Below are 17,249 nucleotides of genomic sequence, written 5' to 3'. Positions count from 1 at the left end.
CAAAGAATCTTTTTAGATTGTCAATCTCCATGATATTGCCACTTTTAATCACATTCCTATACTTCCTGTCCCCTGTTCCTCCTGACCATCACTACATAGAAATGAATTTGGATGATTTCCTTAATTTCTTAACATGTAAGAAAATGCTTTTCATGACTGGGAGAAGTCATCTGCAACAATCTTGGAGTATCCTGGAATGCATCCACTATTAGAATGGAAGTTATAAATTACAATGATTACATCTACAGCTTTCATCAGACACCATTAAACTGTTAGAGCTTCGTAATCTAGGAAGAGAACAACACTGTCCCTCCCTAGAAATGTCTATGCCTAATTGGTACTGTCATTGCAAAGCATTCCCTTTTCAATGTTTTCCAGAGCATTCTTTGTAGCAAATTTCTTCCTGACCAAATTTTTTCCTTCACACACAATCTATACAATCTCTCTCCCCTATCTACCCTCACTATAAAATAACATTTCCCAAGTTCCCTTTTGTGGGTTATTGGGGGCCACAGAGAACCTTCTTTCACATAAACATTAAAATTTTGTTCTAACCCAAAGCTTAAGTGTGAATGTATCAGTCTATCAACAATGTTTAATAATCCCATGTTAGATGTCGGACACTATACTAGGCATTGGGGATAAAAGTGTAAGGAATAAAACTATTCCTATTCTGAGTGCTTTATATTCATATTGGAAATTGCATATAAAATATAGACAACATAAATGTAAAGTGAATAAATTCAGCTTATGTACTAACAAATACATGCTGGTTTAGGACAGGCAGTAGCAAAAAATTTCATTTGAAAAATGATGTTTGAACTATAGCTTTAAAAAGCCCCTCAATTGCTGAACATTCAAGGATCTTAGGGTGTGGAATATGATATTCTAGAAGGCAAAGGGTCTTGTGTTGCAATCAAGAATCAATTACCCAGAAAAATTAAGCATAATATTTTAGGGAAGGGGAATGGGCATTCAGTGAAATAAAGGACTCAAAATTTCCTTATGAAAATCTCAGAACTGAACAGAAAACTTGATTTTCAAAAAAATGGAAGACTGAAGAGAAACATTAAAAGGTTAATAGGAAAGTAAAATATGTTTAGTAAGTTTAAACTGTTTACATTCCTGCATGAGAAGATATTTGTAACTCTTTAAGGACTATGTATCTATTAGAGCATTTAGTAGATACATAGAAAGTGTAGGTAAAAGTTGACTTTGATGTGATTATATAAAAAAATTAAGGAGTGAAAAAAGTATTGTACTGAGAGAAAAGGAAAAAAGGGAGGCAGAATGAGGTAAATTATATCACATGAAGAGGAGGGGGAAAAAAGGGAGCGGAATGCATTGCTTGGACCTTTACTCTCAAAGGTTTTGGCTCAAAGACGGAATATCATACGCACTCAGTTAAATATATTAATCTGCTTTCCTATAAGGAAAAAAAAAATCTGAGGTGAAAGAGGTTGATAGAAGAGAAAGCAAATTGAGGGAGTCATTGATTAGAAGCAAAACACTAGTGAGGAGGGACCAGATGAAAGAGAAGTGCAAAAAGGGGAAAACAATAAAGAAACAGGAATCATAACTAAATGTGAATGGGATAAACTTTCCCATAAACCAGAAACAGCAGAGTAGATTAAAAAAGAGAATTCTACAATATGTTATTTAGGGGAAACACTTTTGGTTTATTTGTGTGTGTGTGTGTGTGTGTGTGTGTGTTTAAGCATATGTATGAGTAATTTTTCCAGCATTGACCCTTGCAAAATCTCTTGTTCCAAATTTTCCCCAACTTCCCCTCACTCCCTTCCCTAGCTGGCAGGTAATCCAATACATGTTAAATATGTTGAAGTACATGTTAAATCCAATATATGTATACATATTTATACAGTTATCTTGATGCACAAGAAACGTCAAATCAAGAAGGAAGGAAAAGAAAAACTGAGAAACAAAATGCAAGCAAATAACAGAGAGTGAGAATATGTTGTGTTTCACACTTCTCACAGTTCTCTCTCTAGGTGTAAATGGCTCTCTTCATCACTGAACAAGTGGAACTGGTTTGAATCATCTCCGTGTTGATTCAGCCATGTCCATTAGAATTGATCATCGTATAGTCGTCTATGTATAATGATCTCCTAGTTCTTTTCATTTCACTTGCCATCAGTTCATGTAGGTCTCTCCAAACCTCTCTGAAATCATCCTGCTGGGTTGTTATAATAGTATTCCATTAACAATATCACATACCATAATTTATTCAGCCATTCTCCAGTTGATGAGCATCCACTCAGTTTCCAGTTTCTTGCCACTACAAAAAGGGCTGCCACAAACATTTTTTTGCACATTCGAGTTCCTTAGGGGAAACACATTTGAAGGAGGAACAGAAAGTAAAAGGCTGATATTATACTTCAGCTAAAGTGAAAAAAAAAAAAAGTAGCAATCATGATTTCAGACAAAGCAGAAGCAAAAATGGATCTAATTTAAAAAGAAACTACATATAGGTACCATAAACAATGAAATAATATCAATAGTAAACATATATGCACCAAATGGTATAGCATCCAAATTTCTAAAGGAAAAGTTAAATGAGTTTCAGGAAGAAATAGACAATTATATTAAAGGCATCAACCTTCCCCTCAGAATTAGATAAATCTAACCACAAAATAAACAAATTAAGGAGGTGAATATAATTTTAGAAAGGTTAAATATGATAAAACCTCTGGAGAAAATTGAATGGGGCTAGAAGGAATAAACCTTTTTCTCAGAGGTATACATTACCTACACAAAAATTGAACATATATTAGGGCATTAAAAACCTCACAAATGCATAAAAGCAAAACTATTAAATGCATCCTTTTTAGATAAAATTAAAATTTCATTTAATAAAGAGTAATAGGAAGATTAAAAGTCAATTATAAATCTTTTTTTTAAATGAATTCCTTAAATTATAGCAACAATAATTCCACCAAAAAGAATAATAATAAAGAAGAAACATGCAAAGGGAAATTTTATATTCTTAAATGCTTAAAGCAATAAAGTGAAAAAAAAATCAATGCATTGGACATACAACTAAAAAAGCTAGAAAAACAAATTTAAAATCCCTATTTAAATGCAAAATTATGAATCCTGAGAATCAGAAGAGATTAATAAAATTGCATTATTGAAAGAATAAGTAAGACTAAGCTGATTTTATGAAGAAACATAAAATATACATTTTTGATTAATTTGACAAAAAAGAAAAACCAAGTTACCATTAACAAAAATGAAAAAGGTAAATAACACCACCTAAAAAAAAATTAAAGCAAAACTCAGGAGCTATTTGACCAATTCTATGCCAATAAATCTAACAATATTGCTAAGCGACCATTTACAAAAATATAATTTGCCCAGATTAACAGAACAACAAATAGAATGCTTAGCCCTATTTTAGAAAGAAATTGAACAAACTATAGATGAATTCCCTAAGAATTCTCTAGGGCCAGATGGATTTACAGATGAATTATATCAAACATTTAAAAAAACAATTCCAAAGCTATATAAACTGCATAGGACAATATAAACAAAGAAGGAGTCTTAACAAAATTCCCTTTAAGACACAAATATGATGCTGATAACTAAACCAGGAAGAGAAAAAAGAAACTATAGACCAATTTTCATAGTGAATATTGAGGCAAAAATTTTAAGTATGATATTAGCAAAGATATTATAGTAACTTATTATCATCAGGATGGTACATGATGACCAGGTATAATTTATACCAGGAATACAGGATTGGTTCAATATTGGGCAAACTATAAGCAGAATTAACCATATCAATGACAAAACCACCAGAAATCGTATGATTATCTCAATAGATGCAGAAAAAGCCTTTGACAAAATGCAGCACCCTTTTTTAATGAGGATAAATTAGAAACCTTTCTGAAGATGACCATTATCACTACTATTATTCAGTTTTGTACTTAGCTTTAGGAATAAGGGAAGAAAAAGAGATTGAAGGAATTAGAATAGACATTGAGGAAACAAAAACTTCACTGTTTCTATATGATAGGATGTTATTCTTTGAGAATCCTAAAGAATCAACTAAAAAAAACTATTTGAAGTATTTAACAACCTTAGCAAAGTTAAATGATATAAAATAAACCCCCACAAATCATTTCTATATGTTTTGCCAATACAGGCCAGCAACAAGATACCCAAAAGTGAAAATCCATTTAAGATAACTGCAGACATTTTAAAACACTTTGGAGTCTACCTAATGTAAATCCAGCAACTATATGAATACAATTACAAAAGATTTTTAATACAAATAAAGGCAAATCTAAAGAATTAGAGGAAAACCAACTGTTCATGAGTAAGATGAGCTAATATAATAAAAATGACAACTCTACCTAATTTATTTTTTTCAATATTATACCAAATTACCAAAAATTATAAAATTAGAAAAAAATAATGAAATTCATTTGAAAGCATAAAAAGTCAAGAATATCAAGGGAAGTAATGAAAAAAAAAATGCAAAGAAAGATGGCCTAGCCATACCAAATCTAAAACTATAATATAAAGTGACAATCATTAAAACTTTGGTGCTGGCTAAGAAATAGAGTGGTGGATCAGTGGTACAGATTATGTACATAAAATACAGTAGTAAGGGACTAAAGTAAATCTACTTTTTGATAAACCCAAAGACTCCAGCTTCTGGTTTAAGAACTCACTATTTAACAAAAACTGCTAGCAAAAATAGAAAATTAGTTTGGCACAAACTAGGCATAGACAAAAATCTCACACATTATACCAAGAAAGATCAAAATGGGTACACGATATAGACAAAAAAAATTTATAGCTTAAGCAAATTAGGAGAGCGAGAAATCATTTACATTTCAGGAGGGAATAATTTGTTACCAAACAAGATAGAAACATAAATTTAAAAACTTTTGCACAAACAAAATCAAAGGAAAGCAGAAAGCTGGGAAGCAACTTTTGCAGCCAGTGTTTCTGATAAAAGCCTCATTTCTCAAATATATAGAGAACTGAGTCAAATTTATAAAAATACAAATTATTCCCCAATTGATAAATGGTTAAAGGATATGAACAGGGAGTTTTCAGAAGAATTAATGCTATCTATAGACATAAGAAATTTAAACAACATTGAGGTGTATCACACCTATGAGATTGACTAATATCATAGAAAAGAAAAATGATAAGTGTTGTAGAAGATATGGGGAAATTAGGACCTCAATGCATTTTTGGTGGAGTTGTGATCTGATCCAACCATTTGGAACTGTTATGCCTAAAAGGCAATCAAATTGTCTGTATCCCAAAGAGATCATAAAAGAGGAAGAAATAAGCTATATGTACACAAATATTTATAGCAGCTTCTTTGTGGTAGTAAAGAAATGGAAATTAAGGAGATGCCCCTCATTTGGGGAATGACTAAACAAGTTGTAATATATGAATGTAATGGAATACTATTATGTTATATTGTGTTATAAGAAATGAGCAGGGAATCAAGATGTCAGAGTTAAAAGCATTTGAACTCTCCAAATCCCTCCAAATGTCTTTAAATAATGACTCTAAACAAATTCTAGAGCATCAAAACTCACCTAAAGATAGTGTGAAGCAATTTTCTAGCCCAAGATAACTTAGAAGGCCAGCAGGAAACATCTATTGCACTAGACTGAGAGTAGAGCACAGTCCAGCTCAGCCCAGGTCCCAGCAAACTAGGAGAAATCCTTAGAACCACTGAATCAGTAGTAACAATGGCAGTTTCCATACCCATTAGGCTCATAGATGTCAAAGACCACTTGGAGGGTCAGCAGGAAAGGTTTGTTGCACCAGATTGAGAGTAGAGTGCAGTGCAGCACAGGCCACTAGGAGCAGACCGTAGGAGCCACTGAATCAGCAAAGGCTACTTCAAGAGGTCTCAGCCCACAAATGGTAAGGGAGTTGAACAACTGGTCAAGAGAAGATTGCAGGGATCTCTTGGTTAACACTGAAGTAGTAGAAGTCTGTTGCTTTGCCCATACTCAGATGTAAGTCACAGTTCCAGGGCAAAAAGGAATACTAATACACTGGAGCTTGCAGCCATAGTGGAGCAGTGACCTTCCTCATAGTTCCAGGCAGAAAAAAATGCTTGTACTCACTCACAGACCAGAACATAGGTTAGTAGAGTAGTAAATACACCTCTCCTTAGATATTAACAACTTGGATGAACTGAAAACTTACAGGCCCCTAGCAGTATCTCTGAAAATAGCTGCACAAAACTCTTGAAGCTTGGAATAGTGTACCCTCAATCTTGGAAACAGAGCAAAGAGTAAAAGTCAAGTAATAGACTGAGAATTACCAAGCAACAGAAAAAGATTCTGACCATAGAAAGTTAGTATGGTAACAAGGAAGATCAAAATATATTATTAGAAGGAGATAACAAAGACAAAACTTCTACATCCAAAGCCTCAAAGAAAAATAAAAATTGGTCTCAAGCCTGGACAAGTTTCAAAGGGATTTTGAGGAAAGAGATAGAGGAAAAATTGGGGAAAGAAATGAAAGTGATGCAAAAGGAAGCACAAAAAGCCAAGACAAAATTGACCAAATGGAAAAGGACGTACAAAAGCTCACAGAAGAAAATAATTCTTTAAAAATTAGAACTGAACAAATGGAAGTTGATGCCTTTGTAAGAAATTAAGAAACAATAAGACAAAACCAGAAGGATGAAAAAAATAAAAGACAATGTGAAATATTTCATTTGAAATACAAGTATCCTGGAAAATAGATTCAGGAGAGAAAATTTAAAAACAATTGGACTACCTGAAATAGAACCTAGACATCATATTTCAAGAACTTGTCAAGGAAAATTGTCCTGATTATTGTGGAACCAGAGGGTAAGATAGAAATCAAAAGAATCCACCCATCACCTCCTGAAAGAGATCCCAAAAATGAAAACTCTAAGAAATATTATAGCCAAATTCCAGAACTCCATGGTCAAAGAAAAAATAATGCAAGCCAGAAAGAAACAGTTCAAATATTGTGGAGGCATAGTATATCATAAGAGTCAGCAAATTCTACATTAAAGGGGAAGAAGCTTTGGAATATTATAGTGCAAAGTTGCTAGGGAATACAACCAAGGATCATTTATCCAGCAAAACTGAATATAATTCTTCAAAGAAAAAAATGGTTATTTAGTAAAATAGAGGACTTTCAATATTCTTTATAAAAAGACCAGAACTGAATAGAAAATTGGATTTTCAAATACAAGGCTCACAAGAAGCATAAAAATATAATCAATAAAGGGAAATAAGAGACTTAATGAAGTTAATTTGTTTACATTCCTACATGAGAAGATGCTACCCCATCTCATAAGAACTTTCTCATTATATGGGTAATTAGAAAGACTATTATATAGAGGACAAAAGTGTTGAATATCAAGAGATAAAATAAAATTAACAAGGAGTAAACTGGAAGAAGGGAAAGGGAGGAATAGAATAGCATAAATTACCTGCCATAAAAGGGCAAAATTTATTTTACAATGGAGGGGAAGAGGAGAGGTGAGAGAGTGAATGAACCTTATTCTCATCAGAATTGGCTCAAAGAGGGAACAAATATATACTTAATGAGTTATAGAAATCTATCTTACCCTACAGGAAAGTAGAAGAGAAAGAAGATATGAGAAGTAGGGAGGGAAATAGAAGGGAAGGCAGATTTGGGGAGAGAGTAGTCAGAAAGAAAACACTTTTGAAGGAAGGACAGGATGAAAGAAAAAAAAATAGAACAAATGGGGAAATATAGCAATAGTAATTATTAAAAATTTGAAATAAATTTCTCTGATAAAAGACTCATTTCTCAAATATAGGGAATTGAGTCAAATTTATTTATAAGAGTTAAGAGTCATTCCTCAACTGATAAGTTTCCAGATGAAGTAATCAAAACTTGGTAGCCATATGAAAAAAAATGTTCTAAGACACTATTAATCGGAGAAATGTGTTAGGATTCTTACAAGGTACTTATGTATTGAGTTTACACCTTTAAAGGAGTTCAAACTTTAAAGGAGTTTGCTCATTGGTCCTTTAGGGAGCTCCCACAAGTCCAGGGAGTACCCACAAGCCCATTCTCTGGGAGGATATAAGGAGCCAGGATTCAGGGGGAAGTCAATCTGGATTGGGCAAGGAGAGGACTTCCTGAGAGAATTTCAGGGAAGCTCGAGGAGATTCAGAGAACCAGGATTTCAGTGGGGAGATTCGCATGTCCAGCAGATTCACAAGTCTAAAGGAAAAGCCTGATCATGGACTTCCAGGAGATTCATAACTAGGATTGAATTCTGGGAAATCCCACAATCCCACACTCTCATTGGCAGAGTCTGATGCATTCCCATGTCTACCTTCGTTCTGGCTGGAGGCTCTGGATTCAGAGGGAGCTGGAGACTGAAGCTGGCTGGAGACACTCAGACAAGAGCTCTTGGAAACCAAAGAGAGAGGAAGGTTACAGAAATCTAACCATAAGATTTGGAAAGAGACAGTAAAGTACTTTAACTCCTGGCTGCATTTTGGCATTATTGAACTGAACTAAAGCCACGGCTGCCTCCAGAAGCTCCCCAAGAAACATGCTCCCAGAGAATGACTACAAGTTAGAGAACAGAACATTACAAAACTGCATATTAATATTCTAATGTAAATTTGTATTAAAAACATTCCTAAGGTATATTGCATTCCTATTAGGGTTGGCTAATGGTACAGAAAAAGAAAAGAAATTTTTGGAGGGAATGTGGGGAAAATGAGACTTTAATGCATTGTTGGTGGAATTGTGAACTGATTCAACCATTCTGTAGAGCACTTTGGAATTATGCATACATTTTGACCCAGCAATACTACTAGGTCTCTAATTGTAAAACAGATTACAAAAACAAAAACAAACAAACAAAAAAAAACCCCAACAACAAAAAGGAAAATATACAAAAATGTACAGAATGTACAAAAATATTGTAGCTGCTTTTTTTTTCTTGAGATTGAAGAGATGCCTATAAATTGGGGAATGACTGAACAAATTATAATATGTGATTATGGTAGAATACTATTGTGTTATTTTAAAAAATAATATACAGAATGCTCTCAGAAAAACTTGGCAAGACTTCCATGAGCTCATGCAAAGTGAAGTGTATTAACTATAAAATAACAGTAAAATTATTAAATGATCAATGTTAATGACTTGACTAATCTCAGTAGTGCAATGATCCAAGATAACTCTGATGGACTTATAGTGACGAATGTTATCCATCCCCAGAAGAGGAATAGTTATGCCTGAATACAGATTGAAGCATACCTTTTTTACTTTATTTTTCTTGAGTTTTTTTTTAGGGGTTTGATGTTTTCTTTCAAAACATGGCTTTTATGGAAATGTTTTTTATAACTTTACATGTGCTTTCTCAATGGGAGAGATGGGAAGGAGAGAGAGGAGAACCTCAAAGTTTTAAAAACAAAAACTAAAAAAGTTTTATAAGTAATTGAGGAAACATAAAATACTAAATAATGAAAAAAAAAAACAACGAGCAGGCAGATTTCAGAAAAACCTGAAAAGAATTACATGAAATGATGCTGAGTGAAGTGAGCAGAACCAGAACGCTATATTCAGTAATAGTATAATTGCATGATGTTTAACTATGATTGACTTAGATTCTTCTCAACAATACAAGGATCCTAGACAATTCCAAAAGACTCATGATGAAAAATTTTATCCACAATCCAGAGAAAGAATTGGTGGAGTCTTACTCCAGATCAGAGCATATTATGGTCACTATTTTGATGTGGGCTTTTTTTTGTGTGTGTGTGTGTGTGTGTGTGTGTGGTTTTCCTCTTGTTGTTCTATTCTTTCAAAATATGTTTAATGTATAAATATGCTTTACATAATTGTGCATATATAATCTATATCAAACTGCTTGCCATCTTTGGAAGTGATTGGGGAAGGTAGAGGTAAAGAAAAATTTGGAATTCAAAATACTTCAAAGTATTCAAAGAATGAATGTTGAAAACTGTCTTTATATATAATTGGAAAATATAAAATAGTATTAAATAAGAACTACAGCTATGAAGTGATGAGGTTCTAAACCAAAGTGGTATCTCTTTCAGATGGGAGAGATATTGTAAAGATAAAAATGACAATATTCAGCAATTTATTTTACCTTCCTGGAAGGAAAGGGAGAGGGAGGAATCCAAGACAATGCTTCATTATGAATAGGAAAGACTAGAAGGATAGTGGCATCTGTGATAAAAATAAGGAAATTTAAAGGAAAATGCTGGAACTCTGTCTTCCCAGAAATTAGCTGGAGTCAGGATCACTAAATCTCTTTATTCTTGATCTTTTATGGTCAAGGTCAGGGGCTTAGGCCTAGCAACCTCACACACACCTTCCTCCCTCAAACGCCAGGAGAGACTGAGTCAGCTTCTGCGTCTCAATTCCTCTCCCTCCTCCTACTCCTCCCACACACGTCACTTCCCCCTCTTTGTCCCACCAATCAAGTCAGCACAGAACAGCTGGGGAGGGTCAACCTTCAAACAAGTTAATAGGGAACTGTCCAAATGGCAATTAGTCTCACGTGCTTCATTATCCAAGTGCATTGCTCAGTTCTAGCCCTTTACATCTCCCACTTTCTTTTGTTTTAGACCACAGGTGGTCGCACCATCCCTGACTTTTCAGGGAAGTGAGAACCCCAAAAAGGAGGTGATCATGCCCCCCCTGACGTCTCAGGAGGGGAGATGAAAAGCACCAAAGAGAAGTGGGGATTGCTAGTGGGTTTCTGGGTTGAAGGGCCTTATTAGAGACAAGTATGCACAAACCCATCAGCATGGGAGTTATTACACAAGCACATAGAAATAACTCAGAGGCTATTAGTGATGACTCTCCCACAGTCAGTGCAGACTCGATGTGGTGTAACAACAGGAATTATACATGCAAATAGTGATATAACAAACAATATAAATCAACACGGTTTTGTAAAAGATTTCCAGAAGTCCTAGAAGGAGGGTATGTAAACATCAGTCACACATACGCCTTCTTTAGCAACCAAGAGATAGCCCCAAACCAATCTATTGTCCATTGCTTTACGTGTTAGGGAATCCAATGATCCCCACAAGTTTTTGAAGTCTCACATCAGTCATTTTATGTTAGGGAATCCAATGATCCCTACAGGTTTTGAAGTCCCGCAACAGTCTTATAATGTCTCAGAGAATCCAATGATTCCTGAGGGCTTTCAAGTCCTACAATAGTCTTATCATGTCTCAGAGAATCCAATGATTTCTGAGGATTTTCAAGTCCAACAGTTTTTGATATTCATGAGTCAAACGCCATAACTGCCAGGTTCTTTCAGTGGTGGGCACAGTCAGCAGCGGAACCACCCGATGTTTTTTGGGTTTTCTCCTTCATTTCAAGGGTCTGCTCCGTCTCTCTCTGATGCACAAGGCGAATATGGCTCGTTGGCACCCATCTGATTCCTTCTCCATCTGTGGAGATACAAGCAAACCCTCTCCCCCAAGCAGTTAACCTATCTGGTCCCTTCCATTCACCACTTTCTGGGTCTCTCCACATCATCTGGCGATTATCTAAAGACAGTGGAGCTGCTCGCACTAGACACTGCCCTTCTGGTGGGTTATAAAACCTGTCTGTCGGAGCCAGTACATCTTTGTCAAAAATTAGAAAATTAATGGTATAGAGAACTAAATTTAGAAGTTCTCTAGGGTTACCCGTGGCTCCCCCTTTCTTTTGTTTTTGGAGGAGTGTCTTAATATCTCTGTTTCTTCTCTCTACTATTGCCTGCCCTTGAGGATTAAAGGGTATGCCCGTGGTATGTAAAATCTTATACTGTGCACAAAAGTATGCAAAATGTTTAGATGTATATGCAGGTCCATTGTCTGTTTTTATTGCTTGTGGCATACCCATAATTGCAAATGCTTGTATAAGGAATTCAGTGACTGTCTCTTTTGCTGCTGGAATTGCAAATGTGAATCCTGAAAAGGTGTCTACCACAACATGGATAAAAGACAGACGACCAAAAGATTTATAATGGGTCACATCCATTTGCCAAATTTCATTGGGTCTCAAACCATGAGGGTTCTTCCCACATGGAAATGAAGGCAAGCTATACAGGCTTTTACTATGCTCCTAGCTTCTTCTCTTGTTATTCCAAATTGTAAATGTAAAGCTCAGGCAGCCTGATGATATTTAGAATGAGATTCTTGTGCTTCTTGAAATAAAGGAGTATTGGCCAACATAGTTAGAAGGATATCTGCCTTTGAATTACCATCAAAAATAGGACTTGAAGTCCACTATGGGAGTGGACATGCAAAATATTAATCTTACCTGGATGCTTTCTCACTGGCTCTTAAAGTTCCTTAAAGAGCTGATATATATTGGAGGCTACAAATTTTATTTGGGCTGTGGCAATTCTTTGTACCACACCTACTGAATAGGCTGAATCAGATATTATATTTATGTCTCCCGGATAATAAGCAAGAGCTAGAATGATTGCATACAATTCATTCTGCTGAGTGGATTGAAAAGGAGTTTGATTACCCCCTTTATAGTTAAGTCACAAGAATATACAGCACAAATATTATGTTTGGATGCATCTGTAAAGATAGTTGGTCCTTTAAGAGGAACTTTAGAAACCTTTTCTTCAAGAATCCATCGCCAATTATGTAACAGTCTGGTTATCTTTAATGGAGACCGTGTGTAAAATTTGGAGCTGTGGCTAATAAAATTTGCCACTCTGGGATGGTTTCATAGCACACATTAACTTGTGCATTAGTATAAAAGGTGTATATCTTGTCAGGTCTTATCCCAGATAATTCTGCTGCTTGCTTAATGGCCTTTAATAAAATTCTAGCCACAAGCACTGGGTAAGGAGTAAGGCTTTGTTCTGGTTGTGCTGGGAGGTTCACCTACTCTATCACACTGTCTCCTTGATGAAGGACTGCTGTGGGTGCCTCTTGTGTAGCAAAAACTGATATTTCCAAGGGTTTCTGAGTGACTCTTTCAACCACATTGGATAAAGCCAGTTCAACTTGTCTCAAAGCCTCTTGAGCTTCTTTTGTAAGTTGGGGTGGTGAATTTAAAGCACTGTCTCCCCTTAAAATGTCACATAATGGTTGCAATTGACAGGTAGTCAAGCCTAACACGGGACACATCCATTGGATATCTCCTATCAATTTCTGGAAGTCATTTAAGGTGTTTAGCTTCTCTGTTCTTAAGGAGAGTTTTTGTACTGTAAGCACCTTAGGATATACTTCATATCCTAAATATTGGAAAGGAGCATGTCTTTGAATCTTTTCTGAAGCTATGTACAATTTATAATTCCTTAGTGTTTCTATGATTTTTTGTAGACATGCTTCTAACATTTGTTCCTCAGATGCACATCCCAATATATCATCCATGTAATGTAATAACATTACTTTTGGAAATGCTTTTCTTACTGGAATAAGAGCAGCAGCAACATACATTTGACACATAGTAGGGCTGTTTTTCATTCCCTGTGGCAAAACTGTCCATTCATATCTTTTATAAGGCTCAGGTAAGTTAACGCTGGGCACTGAAAAGGCAAATCTTTTCATATCCTCCTTATCTAGAGGGATAGAATAGAAACAATCCTTAATGTCTATAACCCACAGAGGCCATTTTCTTGGCAACTGAGTAGAAGATGGAAGTCCAGGTTGAAGAGTTCCCATAGTTTCCATCTGTTCATTTACCTTTCTTAAATCAGTCAACATCCTCCATTTTCCAGATTTCTTTCTTACAACAAATACTGGGGAATTCCAAGGACTTAGAGAAGGTTGTAAGTGTCCTTGGTCAAGTTGTTCCTGTACTATGTCTAGTAAGGCCTGAATGTTATCTCTACCTAAGGGCTACTGTTCTATCCACACTGGTGTATCAGTTTTCCATTGGATAGGAACAGGTGAAAATGGTGGTAGGCCTTCAACAGCAGCCCTGCCTAAAAAACCGAAGTACTCATTTTTAACCCTAATTGTTGTAAAATGTCTCTTCCCCACAGATTGATGGGGATTTTTTCAACTATAAAAGGAGTAAAAACTCCTATTTCACCTTCAAATATCCATCTTAAAGGGGTAGCACTAACTTCAGCTGCTATTGATCCTCCTACCCCAGACATGTAGGTGTCTGCCTTGGCCAGTGACTGGGCCAGTTGGCACTTCTAATGACTGTGCGAGCTGCACCTGTGTCCACCAGTCCTTCTAATGCTATGCCATTTATATAGATGGTGAGCATAGGTCGGTCAGCTGTCACAGCTGCTGTCCAGTATATTCCTGGGTTTTGCTGCTTGGAGTCAGAACGTGGGTGACTGTCACCAGGTTGCTTATTAGGGGTCTATATCAATAAACCCGATGCTACTACTTCCCCTGGTTGATAAGTCACACATTGTCTACCTGTGTTAGTGACTGGGGTATTATCTACACATTCCCCAGTTTCCCACATCATTGTATGAATGAACACTGTCTTGTAAGTACTCTCAGGAGGTGAAATGGTCAAGCCTACTGTGCCTGGAGGCAAGGGATCCATAGGCTGGAGAGGAACAGATTTCACCTCTCCAGGGGGTATCTCAGTTGTCCCAGCTGCATACAATTCTATCCTCCCTAATTATAGTCTCTTTCTCCCATCAGATGGCTTCCTGGCTGATTGGTCATGTCTGGGTATTGGACTTCTAGACACTCTCTGGGTGTGGCATGGGCTGCCATCATGCCCCATGTATTTTTTGCCTGGGGCCCTGGAGCTGGGCCCCTCATCTGATGCCCAATGGAGTCCTCTGTTGCATTTTGGACATGGGGTTTTGGGTCTTGTTCTCCCACCCTGTTTTCTCACTCTGTCTCTATGTCAACACTGAGCTTTCAGATGGCCTACTTTACCATATTGAAAGCATTGACAAGTCTCTCTGGAAGTCCCTTGCCAAAAGGGACCCTGTCTTCCTATGTTGGGATCTTGGGAAGTCTGCATCATAGCCTGGCTATAAAAGGTATTTGTGCCCACTGTGGCACAGCGTCTTATGAGCTCCTCTAAAGGAGCATCCTTGTGTAGTCCTAGTACACAATCCGTCTACAAACCTCATTGGCATTGTCTCTAGCAAGTTGCCTTACCAAAGTGTCTGTTACTATATTTTCACCATTTCAAAGTCCGATTCTTCTTGTGCAGCAAAATAACTGCATGGACATGTATACATATATTGTATTTAACTTATACTTTAACATATTTAACATGTATTGGTCTACCTGATATCTGGGGGTGGGGTGGGGGAAAGGAAGGGAAAACTTGGAACAAAAGGTTTTGCAATTGTCAATGCTGAAAAATTACCTATGTATATATATCTTGTAAATAAAAAGCTATAATTAAAAACAATGATGGCAAAAAATTATCTTCCATTCAACCACTAAACTTAGTTTTCCTAAAGTATATATATATATATATATATATATATATATATATATATATATATATATATATATATAGATTTGATCATCATTATCATCATCATCATTACCACATACACACATACATACACAACTCCAGTGGTTTCCTATTGCTTCCAGAACCAAATACAACATGCTCAGTTTAGCACTCCCTCATTTTCAAGGTCTCTTCTATCTATTCTTTGCTCAAGTGATGCCGGCCTCCTCACTCTTCTATAATCACCCATTCTTTTTAAAAAATACTAATAATGACTTTTTATTTTTCAAAATATATGCAAAGATAGTTTTCAATATTCACCTTTACTAAACCTTGTGTTCTAAATTTTTCTCTCTTCCTCCCCATCTCCCCCCCGCCCCTAGGCAGCAAGTAATCCAATAATTAAACATGTGCAGTTCATCTAAATATATTTCCATTTTTATCATTCTGCACAAGAAAAATCAGATCAAAAGGGAAAAAATGAGAAAGAAAAAAAGAAGCAAAGAAACAAACAACAAAAAAGGTGAAAATAATATGTTGAAACACCCTTCTTTAGGAAACCTTCAACCCCTTTTAATTCTAGTGCCATCCCTATGTCAAGTATTTCCTATTTATTCTGTATTTTCATTTATTTAAAAAAAATATTCAGCCTGTTGCTTTGTATAAATTTGTTTCTATGTTGTCTCTTCTATTAGATTGCAAGTTCCTTGAGGGAAGAGACTCTTTTTGTTATTTGTATCCTCCATATGTAGCGCAATGTGTAGGACATAGTAGATGCTCAATAAATGTTGGTTGATTGAATATTTATTGGTTGATCTAAAAATTGAAAATATTCTAAAATGTTTTTCCTTGTAAATAACATAAATTTGGTAATTGATGTAGGTTAATGATTCCTTAATTGAGCATGATACTTGAAAAGCTAATATGTAAATTGTAACCTCCTAGCCAGAGATTACTGGTTATCAGTCTTGCCTAGTTCCCAGGCCTTCAGGAATCTTACCCAATCACAGATTCCCGGCCACCGCCTCTCTGAGCAGTGCTTCTCATGTCCAATAGAGTGCTGGCATGTGAGCTCAAGGCTTTATTCCACATGGTTACATCCTGTATTCTTACTGACCTCCCGCTGACTCCTGTTGAACTCCCATTGAACTCACCTACTTCCTGGTCCCCACTGCTTATATAGGATCTATGAGGTCACACGCACAGCCAATAAGAGAAGGAGACGTCTCCTATTGATGATGCGCTCTCAATACGATCAGAGTTCCTGCTGGAGAGATAGTGCCTGCTGGCTGCAGAAATTACATCTGGGTGCCTCAGGCTTCCAAGCCTCTGTACTTCCTCTTATGCTAGGCGAGGCTCCTCCTCCGACTCTTACAACTCCCTTTTCTTATTTAGCAAGGACTGCTCTCACAGCAGACTAACCTTAACATTAATAATAGCTCGCTTAATCAATGAGATTACAAGGTGTATGAAATAGAACAAAGGGAAACAAAAGTAAAACAGTAAGAACTAGGTCCAACAGAGGCCAAAACCAAGAAAGGATAACATGGGATTCAACCCCCTCAAGAAAGTCATGCTCAAGGAGGTAGGATGTCATGCCTGGTTTCAATTGTATACACCTTTTGGTGCCTAGTAAAGAAAGGCACAGAGGAAGGTGCATACAAAAAATAAGTCATGTCCTGTAGCACTGCCTCACTAACTTTGCCAGGTGGGCGTGTTGGTTCTTTACCTACTAATTTAGAGGCCTTGCCTATAAGTGGAAAACAGGGCAAAGCTCCTCCCTAAGCCACCATATGAGTCGGGTAGCCATGGGAGAAGCACACAAGCCCATTGTCCAG

This window comes from Sminthopsis crassicaudata, chromosome 1, assembly GCF_048593235.1.
Source record: "Sminthopsis crassicaudata isolate SCR6 chromosome 1, ASM4859323v1, whole genome shotgun sequence".
Lineage (NCBI taxonomy): Eukaryota > Metazoa > Chordata > Mammalia > Dasyuromorphia > Dasyuridae > Sminthopsis > Sminthopsis crassicaudata.
Note: the sequence above shows the minus strand (reverse complement) of the source record.